This window comes from Rhodnius prolixus, unplaced genomic scaffold, assembly GCF_049639745.1.
Source record: "Rhodnius prolixus isolate KJV_2025 unplaced genomic scaffold, Rpr scaffold_1, whole genome shotgun sequence".
Taxonomy (NCBI): domain Eukaryota; kingdom Metazoa; phylum Arthropoda; class Insecta; order Hemiptera; family Reduviidae; genus Rhodnius; species Rhodnius prolixus.
This window is the reverse complement of record NW_027411581.1, coordinates 56,768,296-56,789,564: the sequence shown is the minus strand read 5'-3', so window position 1 is coordinate 56,789,564 and position 21,269 is coordinate 56,768,296. Positions and strand designations below refer to the sequence as shown.

Genomic DNA, 21,269 nt, shown 5'->3' with positions numbered 1-21,269 from the left:
GATTATCTATTTAAATGTTTTATTAGCTAGTTAAATAGTTGGACATTAACTGCAGTAATGGCTGTTCAGAGTGTGACCTCTACAGTAACTGAATGCAACACCCACGAAGAAGCTCCTACCTGCGGTAAATTGTAAAGTTCCCAGATGTCCTATAGGAATAAGCAAAAGCGTACAGCATAAAGTTTTAAGGTATTAAAACAAACCATGTTCCCTGGAACTTTTTCCACTTGCTGACTAACTCACAACCTTGCTGGATTAGGACGTGCAGGTTCAAGTCCTGACCGCGCTATCCTTTTCTCATCCTTCCAGAGGTCCCTTCTATCTCATTCTCTGAGCGTTAGAGCGGTGTTTAATGCCGCCTCAAGACCGGCACTAGGACTTCCATGATCTTGGGCATTGATCGAAGATAATGTGCTCATATAAATAAATTAAATTCTAAACAATAAATACGCGCAAATATAAGTGCACGGGGAACTAGGGAGTTATCTGCGAACTATTAGTTAATGGATTAATAAAACAGTTAATAAATTCAAGCAGAAAAAAGGCGGGTTTTTGGTAATGAATTCTTGAAGAGGTGGTATGGTCTGGCAAGAGCGGTCATCTAGTATTTTCTAGCAATTAACCGAGTAAAATTAAGCAGATATAGAATATTTTTTTAGATTGAATGTAAGTCTGTAAGTAGTAAAGTAAAGTAGTAGGTAAAGTTAAGGCGAGGCTTAACGTCCAACTACCAATTAGGTGTCGTGGACGGAGGCGACTAGCAAACATACTTTACTGTAAATTTCTTTCATTAACTATTAAATAAAATCCAAGGCCTAAGACCGGGAATCAAACCCAGTATCACAATGCATATTAGCTTTGCAGGTATCGCCTCTAACCGCTCGGCTATCGTGGCGCCTTATTTTCTCTCTAAGTGTTCTCTTGTTACAGACAACATTGTCCATCACCGGAAAATGAGCTATAAGAAGCTCTAAGGAAGAGAAAAGCTAAGAGGGCCTTTAGCTAGATTCGAACCAAGATTATCGCGTGGAATTCAGCTTGTGCTAGCCATTTTGCCCTTGCTATGGTTTATTTTCATTCTTATATAAGTCTGTATTGGACAATGTTATCAGTAACGAAAGTTCACTTTCTAAGAGTCGGAAGTGCACTAAACTACACACTGGGCGCTATTGAGTGTTGCAGCGATCCAAAAAAAATTGTTACCTTTGTAAGAAGAGCTATTACGGCGAAATCAATACCTCATGTCAATTTAGGATGCTTAGACTTTCGAAGATTCATTCAAGATGGTCTATTATCTTAACTAATGCGTTGGAGACATATTTTATCATAAACAAAAATTTAGAGAAGACAATCCCTAACGAGAGGTAGTGAATCGCGCAAATCTAGCTGGAGTCTTTATCACGTGCTTCTATCGAGGTAAACGTAAATCGTAATCTTCTCCCGGACAACTAATAACCGTGGTTGCCCGAGTTTTATTCAAGTCACCATCTTTACCAACTTTACATTGTCCAAGCTTGGAAATAGCAGTAATTCGTTTCATGTAATTGTTAAAGCCTGTGACCTGATAAGTCAAGTTCGCGAAGATGTAGAAAACAGTTCTCCCCAACCTAGAGAACCAAAAGCTGCTTGCGTCTGTGAAAACCACGCGACTGGATCACTTGCCTAGAGAATGGAGCTACAGTTCATGACATATCCTTTCTACAAACTTGTAGAATTACTAATTGCTGCTAATCAAGCCTTCCAATCAAAGTCGCCATCTTCAATAATACCTGGGATTGTATGTCCACTGTTTTAGTTCTACTTTGTTAGAAAATAAAATTAAAGAAAGTGAACATTTAATTGCGTTAATTAATTAATAGTAGCGACAGAAGAGAACCATGCGATAATGAAAAAGGAAAAAAAAAATCAACTATATAAGGCAGTGGTCAGCGGCTAAAAGAGGTGATGTGTATTTTAAAGATGAACATGTCATTTGTAGATTGGGCGGGAGGTGAGGGCGCGGGAAGACATGATCAGTTTCTACAAAATACATTCTTCATGTGGTTACCATACCATATACCACACACAGACACCTGTAAACTGAAGAACACGTGAGGAGAGAGAGACAGAAAGAAAGTTGTTGGCACTTTTGTCACAAAGATGTTTGTATGTGCGCGCGCACAATCAGCACAAAGTTGTCGACTATAACAATTTGAAGCTCGAAAGAGGAGAAAGGAAAGAAGCATCCCAAGCTGCGTGTGGGACAAAGAGGAAGCAGATGACAAGATCTTTTCGCGTAGTTTACTATCTTTTATTTTTTGTCTTCTCACTTATAGGTTCGCTTCTGTACATAAAAGATTCTTTTTTTACTAGTTTTTTTTTTTTTAATTCTACCACTTCTACGTTCTGGTATTGAAGGACTCTGGAAAAGGACTCCTAGCTAGCCGGCAAAAAAAAGGTACCAGTTCGTTCTTCTTGTCTTCTTGGTGGCGGCATGTTAACACGCTCCATACTCTGTGCATGTATTAGTTTGGGTAAAGGAAAACATGATGTTGTTCTTTCTTTTTCTACTTTTTTATTTTAGTTGACCACCATTTTCTTTTTTTTTTACTGTTCTTGTTCGTCAACTACATGTGTTAACATCATTGTCGCCTTCAAGTCATTTTAATGCGTGTCCTTAACCGGAGAGGAAGAAAAGACTAGAAAAAAAGAACTAGAAGTCCATGAAGGAGGTTCTCCTGTGATAAAGTTGCACTAACTTTTATAATTTCCACGTTTACCTTTCAGCAGCAGAAGTGGAAATGAGAAAGCGTTGTTTATTCTACGAAGATTCAAGAGGCAGCACTGCTAATTTAATGGATCCATTAATTTAGAAGATGCCCCCGCTATTCTTCTAGCTATTAACAGTAACACTGAGGAGTCGTCTTACCGAAAAATGGGTAAGACGATTGACACCCAGGCCTCCGTTTTTTTTGGCTATATTCGGCGCTTCGGGCTTCTCTATCAAGGAAAGAAAAGATAGATAAAATTCTGTTCCTATTGTATCCTACTTTTTGTAAACCACGTGACGGGATAATTTGAGGATTGTAATACAATCTTTTTCTTAAAAAAAGCAAGCAGAAGGCGTTCTCTCCGATTCTGGTTTCTAAATTCTGTTCAGAATTGTGTATGTAACTGCACTCAAAATTACCTCAGCTCTATACATCATGTATTTGAATTTGAACATTCCAATATACATATTCTTTGATTCGAATTCTTTTTAATTTTCATTCTGATATAATGAGTGGTTGGAGAAAAAAATAAAAGTGAAAATGGTCAAAGATTAAATTCAAAAAACAAAATATTCATAGTCTAAAATTACAATAAATAAATATGAATACATAGGTTTCGTGACCGTAAATTGTTAAACTTAGGATGGAAGATTTGCGAGGAATCGGTCAAATAAAACAACTCGTTTCTTTGCCAACGTTTCGACAAATATATTGTCCTCTTCAGGGCCTGGATATTACAAATACAAAACAATTTACAGAATCAGTAATATAGAAAATTAGTAATACAAAAATAAACAGTAAAATACAATAAATATTTTATAATTATTGAAACTTACGTGGCTATACGGGTTGGTTGAGTTACAGAAACTAAGAGCTAGAACTGGAGAAAAATAAATAAATATATAAAATATTTATTATAAAAAAAAAACCTGTTTACAAAATGAGAAACTACAATTCAAATGAAACCATACAATTAATTCTGTATGATTACCTTATAAAAAAAGATAAAAAAATGTATAAACTATAAAAAAAATTAAAACTGGATACCACAATCGATCGTTTTATTCCCATAATGATCAATCTATCTTTATTTAAAAAAAAGTTGCAGCAGTAAAAAAAAAATAACGACTCGATATCTTAAGTTCAAAATAGTTAGTTATAAAACTAACTTCCCTTGAAGATGAGTTAAGGCTGAATAGATCATAGTTAGATAAGTAACTAGTTTTTCATAAAACTATGAAAGTTTAAATACTATTCGCTAGCTTAAAGCTAAGGAGAAAATACTCGCAAATTGCCTTAGCCTTAAAGAATGGTTTAAAGATTATGGTCCAAGTTAGATATAAATACAGCATCTTTCTCTTTCTAAAGGAATAAACGCTAATATATATTGTATATATATAGAGAGAGAGATATTTAAGGAAAAGAGAATCTTCAGGCCAGCAACTCTCTCAAATTCTGATTGGAGGTCAATGGGTTGAGGCCAAGAGATGTACGATCGGCTTTTCAATAGTACCCATCTTAAAAGATAGGAAATCAGAGAGAAAACGACTTAGAATTAACCAGTAATGGGACCTGAAAGAAAGCTCTACCATTATATGGCGATGAGCGAGACAGAACCAACCAAAACACTTTCGCCCTTTAAAACGTAAAACGTACTATACTTCCGGCTGTTTACAAACAAACACCGACAGACCTTCCTTCCAGCTATGTCAATTTTTTTTCGTATTTTATTAATACAAAATTATGTGATTGCCTTTATTTGTCTATAATTTACTTTCACTTTAAGGAAAACTTCCTTTAAGGGAATTGTGACGCAGCGCTTGTGAAAGACAGTGAACTAGTCAAATTTCAGAAATAAATCTTCAAGTGAGGGAGGGGGGTTTCGATAAGTTCTCTCTCAAGAGACAAGAGTCTTAAATAAAAAAAAGTAAAGTAATCGCCTATTTTTTAAGGCGAGGCTTAACGTCCAACTACCATTTACTAGGTGTCGGTGGACGGAGGCGACTAGCAAACGTACTTTACTATTTCTCATTTAACCATTAAATAAAACACAAGGCCTAAGACCTGGAATCGAACCCAGCACCACAATGTATATTAGCTTTGCAGGTCTCGCCTCTTAACCCGCTCGGCTACCGTGGCGCCCTAGAGAGTCTAAATTATAGCATCACAAAAGCCTTAAACACTGTGGGTAACTAATTCCGTTCCGGGGCCAAAATTCATCTTCTTCCACCATTCCGAGTTCTTTTTCCGGAAGCCATTTCTTACTCCACTTCTAAGGGTCTTTCTTCTTCTTTTGCTTCTTCCTAAAAAATAAATGACCAGTTTTTTATTAACGACTCTATTCATAGTATTAGACATTTAACGCACATTAATTTAAATTAAATTAATTTAATTTTATGAACATAACAATATTTTAAATTAATAAAATTATTTCATTCTTCGCTCATTCGCCTTTATGACCAGCCAATCTAAAGTTTAGAATAAAGAGTAAATCTAAAAAAATAGGCTAAAAAAAAAAATCAAGCATTTCAGTCATTCATTTCTACCTTGCAATTCAAAAAGACTACCATGAATCTACTCGGAAATTATGAGATAAGTAAAATATTGTTTGTGACACTTTGGCTGTTCAGAGCAAACAATAAAATCTAGATTTAGCCTAAAAATTTCTAGATTATAAAAAAAACTTAAGTAAGCCTAATTTGTTAAAAATGCCACATCCAGCCGCTCTAACATATGTTTATTGAGAATGGCAGTGTTTGTGTTGACCCATAAGGCGATAAATAAGAAATCAACATTACATCACCACCGGTCCATTTATTTGAGCGAAACTAGAACGTAATTGAAATAATTAGAATAAGATCGTGAGACTATTACACCGACTTCATTTTTTATTACCAGCTACTGCAGCATCATTACCAGACTCAAAAATGCATCTTCAGAAACCGGATAGCGAGGATACTCCTGCTCTAGTAACAGACTACTGAAATGAAAGAGACTACTCCTTCAGAATATGAATTGGAGCCTCTCCTATCTTACCGCAGAATCCCGTATACTTTTCTAGGATCAGCTTTTTTAATTGACCTTTCTAATTATAATATGTCGAAGGGGATAATTGGTCCCTTAAGAGAGAGAGATTGGTCGGAGAGTAATGCATCTCGTCCAGTAACTTTCGAAGTTTAACCTAAATTGAGAAAAAAACTGTGGTTTCTTTGTCATATTCAGTTTAAGGAAGCTTACACCATTTTCCAGTTATAAGCATACTTCTTGGAGAAGCAGGAGATTAGCGTTTCCTTAAAGGGCCTATCATTATGATTTAAGGTTCCATCCACTGTAGGACAATATGAGAACTAAATATTAAGTAAAAATTTCGCCATTTAAGACAATCTATTTCAATCAAAACGAATTCTATCTAGTACATTTATTTATTCAGGCCAAATAATATTTTTTGTAATTATAAGTTGCAAGTTAAAGAAAAAGAACTGTCATCTAATCTAAAATTAAAAACTAATCTGAAATCTCCATAAAGATATTTAAAAAAAAAAAACTTCCTAACAATGTATCTTTATTTACGTGCATTAAAACAGACGGACAGATCATCGGCAATGATGTTGCTTAAATACCCGCATCTATTAAGTCACTACATTTTTCTAGGACTTTTATTGCAATTATTTTGCACGAAATACAAAATTCCCATCCTTTATTGGAGAAGGAATAATGAAATTTAGTAGTTTCTTTTTTTTTTGTCTAGTTTCATTTGACCCTCATTAATTTTGGAGAAGGGATGATTTGTCTTAGTAGAGCGAGTATTAATAATGAAATCATCTTTGAGATGGCTTTGATAGATTAGTTTAAAGAAGATTTTAATGTCTCCCTTCACCCTTTACTCATAAGTACCCTTATATGTATTTTATTGGAGAAATCTATATATATATATTTAGTAATTTACAATCTGTATAAATATATACAAAAAGTAAATAGGAGGTGAATGAGATGAACTGGGGCGGGAAGAGCAGGAGGAGAGAAGCTACCCAGCGATAGCACTCTCTGTAGGAGAGAGGAGAATGTAAAGAAGAGAATATGAGTAGGAGAGAGGAGAGATTTAGTTCTTCAGACTGTAAGGAAGTCGCGGGGCCACTGGCGATTCAGTCGTCGAGGTGTATTAGGGATGTCAGAGGAAGCGAGAGACAGTACAAGAGGATTAGAGCTAGCCGAGAGAGCAGTATGGAATTTTTGGTATTTAGTCTTGGCGAGTTGGTCTATGAAGGAAATGTTGAGGTCGGTGTGAAGAGTGAGGTTAGTCACCGTAGAAAGGAGCGTCAGCTATCTGTCAAAGGTGTTTTGACTGAAATGTTTGTACAGTCCGTATGTTGGTAGGTTTGGCTGAACCCTACAGTCCGTAAGTCCGTTTGAGGATAGTATTGTATAGTAATCGTTTGAGTTCAATGGGCAATTTAGAGCGTCCTCCAAGTAGTCCTGTAAAGCACTTTAGCACGTTTCGTCATTGCTTGTCTTTTAAGTCTAGTGTGTGGGTGGGGAAACCTATATAATTTTTTTTTTAGAAAGTCGGAAGTGGAGTTTTTGGTAACAATAAACCAAAATACTAATTTAATTACATTACGTAAGTAATGCGTAAAATTAAATAAATAAATAAATAAAGCTACACTAATTCATGAATCATGCAATTTTACACATGCAACCCAGATAAACTGCGTGCACTTTAAAAACAAAGAAAGAATGCGAGAGAAACTAAAGTTCAGCTTTACAGGAAAGCGTTAGTTATATACGTCTTAAACAATTTTATATCTAGTTGGCAATAATCACAATGGACATTAGCAACTGCTCTTACCGTGTCTGGAAGTTGTCTCTAAAAGAAACGTAAATAGCGAGGAAAGTGAGGAATAGTTTTAAATTTTGCTTTCTTCCTTCTATTTGTACTTGTACTGCATAGAAATCTACAAACAGCAAATATAGATTAAAATTAGAGCCCTTGTAAGGCGATGGCTTCTGTGAAGATTTGTACCTTAATCTACGGACGGTTGCTGGAGCCTTTTTCAGTGCATTACTACCCACCGGCACCGGATAATGTTCTTACATCACAGACAACTCTGATAAACCATTAATGTGGGCCGCAATATATTAAATTAATCACATTAATCAGGATTCTGAAAGAAGAACGGTTATCTTAGTTACAATATAAATTTTTAAAATGAACGAATCAGTTGAAACAGAATATTAAAAAAAAATTTAGCGAAGTTTTTGGTTTTTAACACACAAAGAAAGATGGGCCACATTAGCAAATACCGCCATGCTGAGAAGTATTGCTGGTTTAGCCTATACTCAGTCCCTGCTTCGCACAATGCAGACAATTTAACGGACCAAGTGCAGTCCCAATAAAGTCACCCAATTTTTGGGATTTTTTGAACGAATATAATCGCTTTTATAAAGGAAGCGGTTTTTTTAAAGAAGTGAATATAGCGGAATATTACAAAATTAATTTTTCCACTGTGTGCCAATGATGAAAATCATCCAACCAGCTCAGTTCAATTTGACGGTACATTTTTTTCAGTTTATAGCTATTTAATCATTATCATATATACCAGGAATTTTTCGCTCGACAGTTTCCGAGACAATCTTCCTTCCAGTTTCTAAGCCACGCACGAGATTCCTTAACTTTGGAATATCGGACTCTGAGCTGGGTGAGACCGATGAAAATTTCATTATTTTGCAATTCATACTGTAGTAATTAGTGAGGAGCCAGCTTAAATAAATATTGTACGCTTAAAGCTCTCTGAGAACCCTAAAAAGTAATTTTTATTGAAAAAAAAAAATTTCTCAGTTTTTTCGAATATGATAAAATTTTAAAGCAAAATCATTGGCCCATTGTCGAGAAAAACGCTGAAAGAAAAGAGCTAGTATTTCTGTAGTTTACACTGATTCTATTGAAACCTGAAAAAAAGCTTCGAACGCCAATGACTCACGAACGAACGCCTCAGTTGTTGAGCGCCTAAATATGTGTTTCTAAAATTTTTTTTTAAGTAAACACTCATTTAAATCTACAATAGTTATTAAAAACATTTTCCTGAAAACGTTCGTTTTAAAGTCTTTCTGGAGATACAAGGTAGGCTTCCCTGTAAACTGTTGGATCATTTCAAAATAACTATGATTTTAACAAACTGAGGCGCCACGGTAGCCGACCGGTTAGAGGCGAGACCTGTAAAGCTAATATGTATTGTGGTACTGGGTTCGATTCCTGGTCTTAGGCCTTGGATTTTATTTAATGGTTAATAAAAGAAATTTACAGTAAAGTATGTTTGCTAGAAAGAGAGAGAGAAGAAGAGAGACAACTATTTACATAAACTACAGCTAATGGATGGATCAGTACTCTATATTCCTGCCATCCTTATAGCTTAACTGAAATTAAAATCACGTAATCCTTCTCTAATCATTTTCTTCCATTCATTCTAATCGGCTATAACTTTTAAATACATTCATATTTCATTGCTAGCTCTGCTATAGACTTTTTATATATAATATATACTTTTTATATAACTTTTTACATAAGCGCGCGCGTGCCCTTCCATTCTCTTGATGCCTTTTAACATGACTTATTCCGCTATTCCTCATTTATGGAATAGATAAGGAGTAATCAACAAAGATAACTAAGAAAATCAAATTACCTCATAGATGCCTCCGTCCATGACACCTAATTGGTAGTTGGACGAAAAGCCTGCCTGAAAAAATAGGCAATTACTTTACTTCACTTTACTTTTAACAAACTGTACCATGTTGGATTTTTTTGCGGCGCAACAATAGCGAAGGTCATTAGCATCACCTAATCATTCTTCCTTTCCTGTAGTGGCCACTCCAGCTGGAACGGCACGCGGGTAACCCTCTAGCAACCACACATAACATCTTGCTCTGAAAGACAGGGTGGAGCCTTAGACCACCCATTTAGTGACTCCATGCATCCCCCTCTTACCACATCTCTTATTGGAGAGAATGGAATAGTTTGGTGCCTTTCCTTATCTACAATTCACACGATGGTTACTGATGATGGAACTGTTGTAAACTAATGATTTACTATTCACAATTCACAACAGATGATCTATAATGTATGATCTAACATAAGTGTAAATAGATGTTCAAATAATTTGAAGTTTAAAAAAGAAACAAAAACCTTCGAGTTAATATCTACAGAACTAAAAAGCTTAAAAATTGTAGAATAAAATAAAACTTTGCTCCAATAGCCGCTTAAATGGTTTATTACGTCAGCGTACTATAAACAAGAAAACCAACGCATAAGAATCTAGCTGCAAACAAATGATTTTATTGTGATCTTATTGTAGAATTACGTGTAGGCATTTATGACCTCTAAAAACAATAATTGAGAGAATGAGAGAGAGAGAGAGAGGTTGGACCGAGAGGGAGAGAAATGGAATCATTTTTTTTTTGAACCATTAAGCTTAAAGTGCAAAATATGATGTCATCAAAATATCTTCCTACACGTTGTTGATTTTCAAGTTCAAAATTGATTTACGCAGTTTATTGATTTATTTTTATTTTTTACTCTATGTAATCATTCTTCTTAGTACAATGATCACATAGAACAGGTATCGTTGATTGTATGAGGTACTGAAAGTAGCAGGAATGTTTTCATTCCAAAAAGTGGCACCTAGGATCTTGCTCTTTCTTCCACTTCCTATTCGAGTTCCACTATGAGAGATCTCTCGCCTACCACGTTAAAGAGTTCGGGTTCTCATAATAGGAGTTTAGAGGTTGAATGATTTTTTAGATCGGTTCACATGTGTTCTATGTACAATTATCTAAGACCAAGATACATATTTATTTATTCTAAATTCATCAATGTAATGATATATTTGTTTTCGAGGATGCTTTATCAAGTGTGTGATGTTTCCCACCGAATTCTGCACACCCTATTGTCCTTTTAATGGTGTACAAATGTTTAACTAAAAAAAAAATTTGGCGTTTTTGGAGCCAACATTTCGCTGATTGTTACGTTAACTGCATTCAACATTAAACATTAGTTTATTTACGAACATTTTTGGTATATAAACCCCTTGTTTTATGTCCTCCATAAATGATATTTTCTGAAAATTTTATTGTGTCTTTGTTCACGGAATACAGTTCGTACGATTGGACAAGCCTATCGTTTTGCACTGTTTCATATTGTTCGTTAATTCTATTCGAAAAAAAAAATAGATTCAGTAAAAAATCATTCATGATCAAAGGGTGGTTAACGGAGTTATACTGGATACCAACTCGGAGATCACTGGTTTGAATCCAGCTGCTGGCCCTTAAATCTTCTCTTCCTAGAAGCTTCTTAAAACACACAGTCCAGTAATGGACAGTGTTGTCTAGAGAACACAGTGCGGAAACGGCAATACATTGAAATAAAGCTCTAGGCGCCAATGACGTCAGATGTTAAAGCGCCTTAACTTTAAACAAAAAACAAAAGAAAATCTCTCGACTCTGAAAAAAATGTTGATGAGGCTGCGGTTTGTAACAAATGAACGTACGTTTGTAAAATAAATGTGATATGTGTACAATAACAAACCTTGACCTCGTCTGCATGAACCCACGTTGATACACGAAGGAAGTATACAAAGGAGGAGATGATGAAGAAGAAGAAGATGGAAAATACTGAATATCGTTCTCTTTTCAAGGAGAAAGGCAGAAAAAGAAAAGCTTATGAACACATCTTTTGATTTAATTTTTTTTTTTTTTCTTATTTTATTTATTTAATATTTTTCATGTTTATTAAAAACTTGTATTGCGTAGTTTTAGTTTTAGTTTATTTTCTACCACTAGAGCAAGGAAGGTTGTCCATAACTAGTTGCAAATTACGTCATTATTATTTTTTTCTTTTTTATTGTGGGTTGCTTGTGGGAAATTGTTTGCATTGATAGAAGTGATTTGATAAATTAGTGAATTATACCTTTTTATATTCTTATTGGTTCAAATTTTTGCGGAGATTGTACTAATGGAACGCGAGGATTAAAAATTCTCAAGTGTAGTGGCGTAGCTTCTCATTCTCTACGATCCATATTAACACACTTCAAAGTACCTGTCGTAGGGTATAAATCCAGGCCGAGTGGCCAACCAAAATAAATATGGACTTATGTCTAAAGCTTGACATAAATCCAGTAAAATCTCGAGATCCAGTAAAATAAAAAAGAAAGAGAGGAAATAAATCACTCAAACCCTGGCACACTTTGCACTGTGATCGCTGGTTTGCGTTTTGGCAGCCTCTCTGGCTATTGCAGACCAGAGGAGACAATTTGCAAAAAGCGTATGACAGAACCCAGGTTGTAAGGTTTGCTTCTGATTCTTTCTCTTGGTTTTTAATCAGCGAATTAACCATCCACAGGTTGCCTTTCAGGTCAAACCTTCTCTCTAAAGCACTAGAAATGGTCAATCTTCTTTCCACAAGCCTCTGGCAGCCTTCGCTTTTTCTAGTAACTCCCATATTCTCGGTGGACTTATCACTAGAATAACACTCATTCTCCATTCTTACTTATAAATACTCCTCTACTATACACATCTATTTACATAAACTACAGCTAATGGATGGATCAGTATTCCTGCTATCCTTATAGCTTAACCGAAATTAAAATCACGTAATCCTTCTCTAATTATTTTCTTGCATTCATTCTAATCGGCTATAACTTTTAAATACATTCATATTTCATTGCTAGCTCTGCTATAGACTTAAGTCTTTCTCTTCTTCTGTTTTGTAGAGATTTATCATCTCAGTTTCTCTAGACATTTACTTCGGGCATCGTTCCTTGATGTCCATACTACCTCATCTTACTCTATCCCCTATTTCACCCCCTATCGTGCCGGTTACTCTCATTTCCCTTCCATTCTTCATTCTATCCCTCCCTTACTCTTAACCTCCTTCCAACCGACGATGGGCACTTCTAGGTTGCAGTCCAGGCCTCGGCAGCATGACCTAGAACATCCTCGTTGATGAAGCAAAAAAAGTTTCCTTTTATTTCCCTTGGAGTTTTATTTTAATCCCTTAGACTGCCTTTCTTGCCTTGTAGCTCTTTCTCATCACTTCTTCAGTTCCTCTTCTCACATCGAACCCAAATACTCTATATATTAAAGCTCCAAAGTACTTTGTACTTCGCCCTTTTACATTTTTTTCCATTTAACTCCAAATCAAACTCTTCATTTTTGTACTTCACTCTCATACTCCAACACCAACGTACAAAATTGACACAGAACTTTTTACATAAGCGCGCGCGTGCCCTTCCATTCTCTTGATGTCTTTTAACATGACTTATTCCGCTATTCCTCATTTATGGAATAGATAAGGAGTAATCAACAAAAGATAACTAAGAAAATCAAATTACCTCATAGATGCAAAAGAATGTAATAATCCAATTAATGTGGCTAGTAGAAATTACAATATTAAGATGTAAACAGTTAATAAATGGGCATAATAAAAATTATTACAAATCATAAAATTAAAGAGAATAAAATAAAACTGAAAAGAACTTCGACACACCCGTCAACTTGATAACTAAATTAGCTGAATAATAAATTTTATGTACATATATACATATATCTGTTTATATACAGAAATTTTATGATGTTGCAAAAATACTTGACTAGAGCGTACCATAACCTTCGTTGCAATTAAGGAAATCTTCACAAATGAAGCGCACAACAACAACAACAGCACTAATCAACATGGAATGAGATAATCAACATGGAAATACAGAATAATAAAAATAAAATAAAAAAAAAGAAAATTAGAATTAGCAAGTTTTCGATCCAAGTTAATCTAAAAAGTACCTTTATCTGCCCGCATCACTCATTAACCTTACATCACACAGGGGTTACGAGTGTGTAAATTCTCTGAGTCTCTCTGGCACACGGAGTCACCCCTCGGCTTTCATCCTTAATTTATTTCGTTCCCACTTCTCCATTCCTTATTTAGCTTGTTGTTTATATTTCTAACATAAAAGCCATAATTCTTTCCTTGTGTCCATCTTTTATCAACTTCGCTCATGCACTAATTTGAATAAAGCTAATGATTATCTTGATAATAAATATTTAAATTCCCTGAGAAATACCTAGTGACTTTCACTTAATACAGGTTTCCGGGAGTGGCTAAACTATCCGTTTTTGAAGGCTGTAAAACGAATTGTCCCTGATAAATTAGACTTTTTGAACTATTCAAGAAATTTAAAAAGAAATCGTTGAAGGCATTTGCAAACAAATATTCCGGACAAGGAATACTCCGGTTTAGGAACTTTCCACAAACTAGGAATTACAGTAACACATTTAACCCTCCGTAAGACACAAAACCGTACATTATACTGAAATAATGTTTTAGAGGGAAGAATACACACCCTTCTACCCTAGAAGTTCCCTAAATCAAACTTTATGGAAATATTTTGCGAATAAAGGCTATAGACAATAAGTATATGAAAATTTCAATTGCGTCTTAAAAAATATTATGCAAAAGCGGAGTGCTATACAGAATGGCAGCGGATATACGAATTGTCAAAGGCGAGAATAGGCCAATTTTACACATCCATCCAATCTAGTGCCCCCTAAAGACCTTGGTTTTACAGATACAAAAACTACAATAGGAAGTTTGTTAGCACAGTCATTAGAATGAGGTTTAACCACAATTATTCGCCGCAACATCTAGCCAGGATTGGGGTGGAAACATCGCACCGGTGTTCCTGTACTTCTGGAATAATAGCAGACGCCAATCACCAAATCCTGGAATGTGCTAATAATACTAAAGGAAGAGAACGTTTGTGGAGGGCTGTGATAGTGACTGGATGTCCGTTATCTGCCAATTTAAATACTATTCTGGCAGCTGATGATGGCAGCATTTACATAGAACTCTTTGAGTTCATAACAAAAAAGATAATTCTATAAACATTCAATATACTAAAGAAGCTGCGAAAGAAGAATGTAAATGGCTGATTTGCTAGCTCAAGAGGCCAATAACAAAGGGAAAAAAATATCGAGTTAAAGCATAAAATCCAAAAGTTTAGATACATATTTAAATTCTCTTTTTAATATGTAAGACATAAAACCGTACATTTCACTGAAATAGTACTTTATCGGAAAATCGCCCACCCTCTCCTATAAGTGCTTTCTATGGTATTTTCCCTCAAAATAAGTTTCAAGAAAAAAATATCCTAAAACTACTTACAATGGGTAGACTTTAAAGTAATCACCAATTTTTTCAGGCGGGACCAGACGTCCCGCCATTTTAGGTATCTTGGACGGAGGCGGCGGAAGCGTATACTTAATTATTAACATTTTTTCAAACAAATAAAAAGTACCTATAAGCAGGATTTGTACGGAAATTCTCCCCCCTTAGAAATCTAAAGATGTAAATACATTCTGCATTGAAAAATACTTTTATAAATTACATTATCGAATTTTTATATGGTCCTGGTAAACGAGGAAGAAGAATGGAGAATCTGTACCATCTTGGAACTGCAAACTCTCTATGGAAAAGCAGACATCCTTGCATGCATTAAAAAAGAAAAAGAAGAAGGATGTGTGGAGAGGATGGTGGATAATAGAAGCTCTAAAGGACTTTTATATGGAAGGCCCGGAGGCGGAGATGGCTTGACGACATCGAAGAGGATTTAAGGAAAATGGGTGTCCGGAGGTGGAGACTAAAGGCTCTAGATAGAGCTCAGTGGAGAGCCTTGATTGAGGAATCCTTTCAGGACTGTAGCGCCGAAGAAGAAGAAGTAGTTAGTTCGAATTCTTAATTTTATCGAACAAAATATTTTTTTTTTTGGAATCATTTCTACAGTAATTTGTTACATAACTAAGATCACATCTCACATATCTTCTTTTTATGGATATCTTTTCTTGTTCAATAATAATTAAGACGTGTTCCTTTTCACAAAATAACTATAATTAAATTAATAGAAATTCAAGAAACTAATAAAACATGTTAACACCCATAACATAATTAACAGAAATTGTGTATCCAAGCGAGCCGGTCGACATCACCATCTTATAGAAATGACGATCAAAGCCTCGTTGATCCGCCACCTGATTATAAACTATAAAATTGAAACAGCTTTCAGATTATCTTTTATTTATTTAACAAAATAATTAGCCGTTTCTAAGTTGCTAAGAAAATTGAAAGTAATCTTCTTCTTATTATTTTTTTTTTTTAATGGTTTACGAGGTATTTTTCTGTTAATAGATAACAAAATTCCAACTAAAGTGTTTTTAGTTCTTTCTGTAATCTGAACAAGTATATTTTGCAACAATTTTTTATGGAATTAGCTAGATCTTGTTTAATATTGTACCAACCTTTGTTATAAACCTCGTTTTAATTTTTAATTCGCGCAAGTAACTTCCTTCTCTTAAAATCTTATTCAAACTTCCTCACAGATTAAACCCATTTAAATCAAGAGTAACATTCCATTTCTTACGAACCGATGGACGCTATTCCTTAGACTTCCAGCAGTTATTTCCTCTAACAAGCCGTTCCTCCACTGCTGCCTATGGGGACAGCTATCTTCCATCGCTGCTGCAACAATCCTCCATCCTTTTTCCTTATCTCCTTGCCTTCTTTATAACAGTGTCCCGGTGTTCCATGCAACCGGCGGACCATGGACTCTGTCTAGCGGGAATACCAGACGCCTAGGCAAATTATATTAATGTAGAGAAATTGGTTGAAATAAAATTTATCTAAATCATAAAATTCAAAAAACTTATGAATAATTGCGATCAAAACATATTTATTTTAAGTAGAGAGGATTTGGCGGTTCTGGCGCACCTAAAATACAAAATGGCGGCCATCCCCTCCCCTCCCACCCCCTCCCCAACCCTACCCCCACCCCTCCTTATTGACCAATCATCGATTTCGACGAGGGTTTAAGCCACGCCCCCTACCCCCACCCCACCTTATTGACCAATCATCGAACTCGACGAGGGCTTTAGGCCACGCCCCTTCCCCCACTCCACCCTTTAAATCGACCAATCAGCGAATTCGATGACACCCCTTTTACCCCCACTCCTACCCCCACCCTTCTTAATAGACCAATCAGCGTATTCGACGACATCCCTTTACCCCCACCCAAGCCCTACTCCTATCACATGACACCTACCTTTACCCCCACCACCTCTAGGTCGTCGTATTCGTTGGCCTCTTAAGCTCCTCCTACAAGATGGCGTCTCTTCTAACAGCTGTAGTACACAAGATGGCCGACCTCGTACCAGCTGATGACCACAAGATGGCGGACCTCATACCTCCACCCCCCTCGCCCATTGATAGACAGGAGGGGATTTTTTTTTTTAATTATTTTTACTTACCTGGGATTCGATCCTACAACCTTCGTACTGATAGACACGTCATCTGCACCAGTCGGCCACAGTGGTAGTCTCGCTTACTCTAGTTTTGAATGTTCTCTTATGTTTTAACTTGGAATTATTTTTTAAAAAATCTAACCCCCCTCACCAAGAATTTTTTTTTTTTTTTATTTAAATTACCCCCACTATCACAAAAATATTTAACTTAAATAAAAATGGATAACCTCACTTTAGGTAATAGAAAAAACTATTTACTTACCCCCTCCACCTGGACTGCTTCCGTTGCTGATGACGCGACCTACACTCACTGAAAACTAAACCCGAACTGGCATTTGGACTGCGATACTAGCATTAACCCCCCACCACAATTACGTCACACTCTAACTAGCCAATAGAATTGCATCTTTTTTTCCAACTGATTGCCTCTCTGGACAGGTCTCTGTAGCAAGCCACCCCCTTTCCCTTCCACATCTTTTATCATACCTGTTAATTTATATATATGCCAACATAGCTGAACATGCTCCAACAAGTCTGGACATGTAGCCAGCTGTTTGAACAGGCAAGTAAAAATAATGATGACTCATACCATTGTCATATCCTCAACGAGCACAAACATGCTCCAACAAGTCTGGACATGTAGCCAGCTGCCTCTTTCGCTTTAACCGTTTTTTTTTTTTTGTTATTATGAAGTTAAAAGTAAATTGAACTTTGAACTTTCATATATCTTATTATTATTTCCGTTTACCAACTATACAAACCTGTATGAACATGCTCCAACAAGTCTGGACATGTAGCCAGCTGCCTCATTCGCTTTAACCGTTTTTTTTTTGTTATGTGTGATTACCTGAACATGCTCCAACAAGTCCGGACATGTAGCCAGTTGCCTCATTCGCCTTAACCGTTTTTTGTTATTATGAAGTTAAAAGTAAATTGAACTTTGAACTTTTTGATAAAATATAAATAAGTTTTAATTTCCTTTTTTTTTATTTATCACATAATTTGTATATGGCTTAATATTGCTCAACTTGCATCTTAACCCCATAAAACTTTCCTGTAATTTTAAGTGTAAAAAGGAAAAATACGAATGAGCAAACATTAATTAAAACATTTTATTTTTATTTAACGGAAGTATACAAGTAAAATAATAACATTTATTTCACAGTATAAATTTATTTCAGTTTACCAACTATACAAACCTGTATGAACATATCATCGGTGTAGTCTCAATATGTGTGATTACCTGAACATGCTCCAACAAGTCCGGACATGTAGCCAGCTGCCTCACTCGCTTTAACCGTTTTTTTTTGTTATGTGTGATTACCTGAACATGCTCCAACAAGTCCGGACATGTAGCCAGCTGCCTCATTCGCTTTAACCGTTTTTTTAGTTATTATGAAGTTAAAAGTAAATTGAACTTTGAACTTATTAATAAAATATAAATAAGTTTTAATTAACTTTTCTTTATTTATAAGTGTATAAAGTAAAAATAAGAATGAACAAACATTAATTAAAACATTTTATTTTTATTTAACAGAAGTATACAAGTAAAATAATAACATTTATTTCACAGTATAAATTTTATTTAAATTCTATGTCATATCTTCCATTATTAAAGCCTTTGTACATTATTAACAGTTTTTTCTTTGATTGTTGGTAATCTTCCACCATTTCATCAGTTATCACTGCCGCAAATCTGCGTGGAAGGAAGATCCTCGTTGGGTAGTCCATTGTCGGGCCAATATAATGTAAATGGGCAACGATGGCATCTCCAAATTTAGTGTTGATTCTTTCGAATTGCTTCACTTCGTATGAGTATCCGGTTCTTAGATCTGATAATTTGCCAATGCCCACAGACCTTGTATTCACATCATTTAAAAAGCTTGCCAACTTAGACATCTAAAAGAAGAATATTATATGAAAGTATCACATCATTATCAATATATTGTTTCAATAAAAAAAAGTATTATTACTTACCTTTGAAGTATGAAGTTAACCTCTCGAGCTGTGGGCAACGAATGACGAATTACCTTACAAGCTTCACTACTCTACCGTTACGGATGTCCCCCCCCCCACTCTATGACGTCACTTATAGTTAGCCAATAGAATTGCGCGCTTGTCTTCCCTCTCTCTCTCTTGCAAGTGTCTCTCTCTCTATAAGGTGAATCATACCTCCCACCTTTGATGCAGGACTCAACCTGTCCGTTAACTTCATATATGTTTCTTAGAAAAAACAATATTTTTAAAACTGAACTTTGCCCTTATTAGCTTTTATTGCTTTATAAATAATAAAACTTTGAATGTTTGTAGACTTAATAACTTACTTTTTAAAAAAATGTTAACACGCTTGCACAACATGTTTGAACAGGCAAGTAAAAATAATGATGACTCATACCATTGTCATATCCTCAACGAGCACAAACATGCTCCAACAAGTCTGGACATGTAGCCAGCTGCCTCTTTCGCTTTAACCGTTTTTTTGTTATTATGAAGTTAAAAGTAAATTGAACTTTGAACTTTTTAATAAAATATAAATGTTTTAATTTACTTTTCTTTATTTATCACATAATTTGTATATGGCTTAATATTGCTCAACTTGCATGTCTGAGCTTGCCCTGTTTGAATTGGTCAGTAACTAACTGATGTCTCCCACCCTTGGGCATGACGTCACTTATTGTTAGCCAATAGCATTTCGTGTTTTTATGAAAATGTATTAATTTTCAAATTATCTTCAAGAGAAAAAAAAGTTAAATTACCTGTAAAAAATATAAGTAAATCTATCTTCGTATTATTTATATTCTTATTTGTTTTTTATTTTTAGTATCTATATTGTATATCAAATATGTATATGTAATTGTTTGTGCAATATATATAACTTGATATATTTTGAAATATCGGAGCTCCGAACGCTAAGGAGTCAAGATTAAAAATGAACTATATTGTGCCTAGCAAGAGATTAACATGCCTGCACATGCTAGGCAAAACATGCAAGCGCAGGTCTGATAAGTTTTGTGTCTGTGCTCCACTAAAAAAAAAGGCCTGCTCTGACATGCCGTTTTCAGACTTTTCTTTTTAAATATCATTATTCTTTTTAATAATTTATTTTATTTCATTATAATGTATTTATTCAAATATTTTATTATTTTATTTTCATGTTATTCATTTTTTTTTTTTCAATGTATATTTTTTTATATAAATTATTTTATTTTATTATTTATTATTTTATTATCATTAGCAAGAAAACAGGGGAAGAAAAAATGAAATAAAAATTTTCTAAATGCAATTTTTTTTTTATTATTAAAAAAAAAGAAATTAGAGATATTCACAATTTTTTTTTTAATATAATCATTTACATTATCAGTTTAACCATTACTTATATACAAACATCTTTTATACAAATACAATACATATATTAAAATTAAATTTTTCTTAATACATTTGAAATTAATATCCAATGTGAAAGAGCATATACATGAAAATGGGTACACATCGTCGGAGTCTTGTTATGAAGAAGACACTGAGTGCCATCGTTTAATGGTCTTAATTGAGAAATTTGAGGGCAATCGAATTCTTCTAGGTTGATTACGTTTCCACAATAATGATTTAAAAATTGTTTTTTCTGGAGTCCTTTTACAAAGATTTTGTTGTAATGGGTAAGATGTTTGTGTAGAATAGCATCTAATTCCACATAGTCCACCTCTCCTTCTTCCCATTTAATTTGATGAAAATTTCTAGTTAACCATGAATTTACTCGGTAACTGAATGCATTTAATGACAGATTTTCTGGCGGTTTAAACAACCAGTGTCCACTTGAAAGATTCTCCATGTCTAAAATAGACAATTCTTTCACGATATACAGTTTTGAGTTGTCTATGAGGCACTGCATGTCTACGACACACGCACCCGACGAGGTCATGATTGCAATTGATACAACTGAATGAAATTTTTAATCGAACTGGCTTGTCTTAACATGTCCCAACGTGCACAAACATGATATTGCAATTGATACTTCTGAATGAAATTTATAAGTAACTGGCTTGTCTTAACATGTCCCAACGTGCACAGACATGGAATTTATTACATTTTCCTCTAAATAATTAAAATATTTTTTTTTATAAACTTAATTTTTCTTTCATTTTTTTTTTTTTTAACTAAATTATTTTTTTAATAATTTTATAACAGAAA

At 34.7% G+C, this 21,269-nt stretch overlaps 2 long non-coding RNA genes across 2 annotated transcripts in view; both read right to left on the bottom strand.

Annotated features, from left to right (window-relative positions):
• Positions 1–3,298: 3,298 nt before the first annotated feature.
• Positions 3,299–21,269, bottom strand: part of LOC141445997 (uncharacterized) — a 30,602-nt gene continuing 12,631 nt past the window's right edge. Inside the window, exons 3-6 of the long non-coding RNA XR_012453436.1 lie at positions 16,212–16,418; positions 7,771–7,912; positions 7,597–7,702; positions 3,299–5,053 (exon numbers count right to left, since the gene is read on the bottom strand). This is a non-coding gene — a long non-coding RNA (uncharacterized lncRNA). The remainder of the gene's footprint in view (positions 5,054–7,596; positions 7,703–7,770; positions 7,913–16,211; positions 16,419–21,269) is intronic.
• On the bottom strand, positions 17,273–21,268 carry LOC141445978 (uncharacterized). Its single transcript, XR_012453433.1, has 2 exons — positions 18,284–21,268; positions 17,273–17,845 (listed from the first exon to the last, which is right to left on the bottom strand). It is a non-coding gene; the product is annotated as an uncharacterized lncRNA (long non-coding RNA).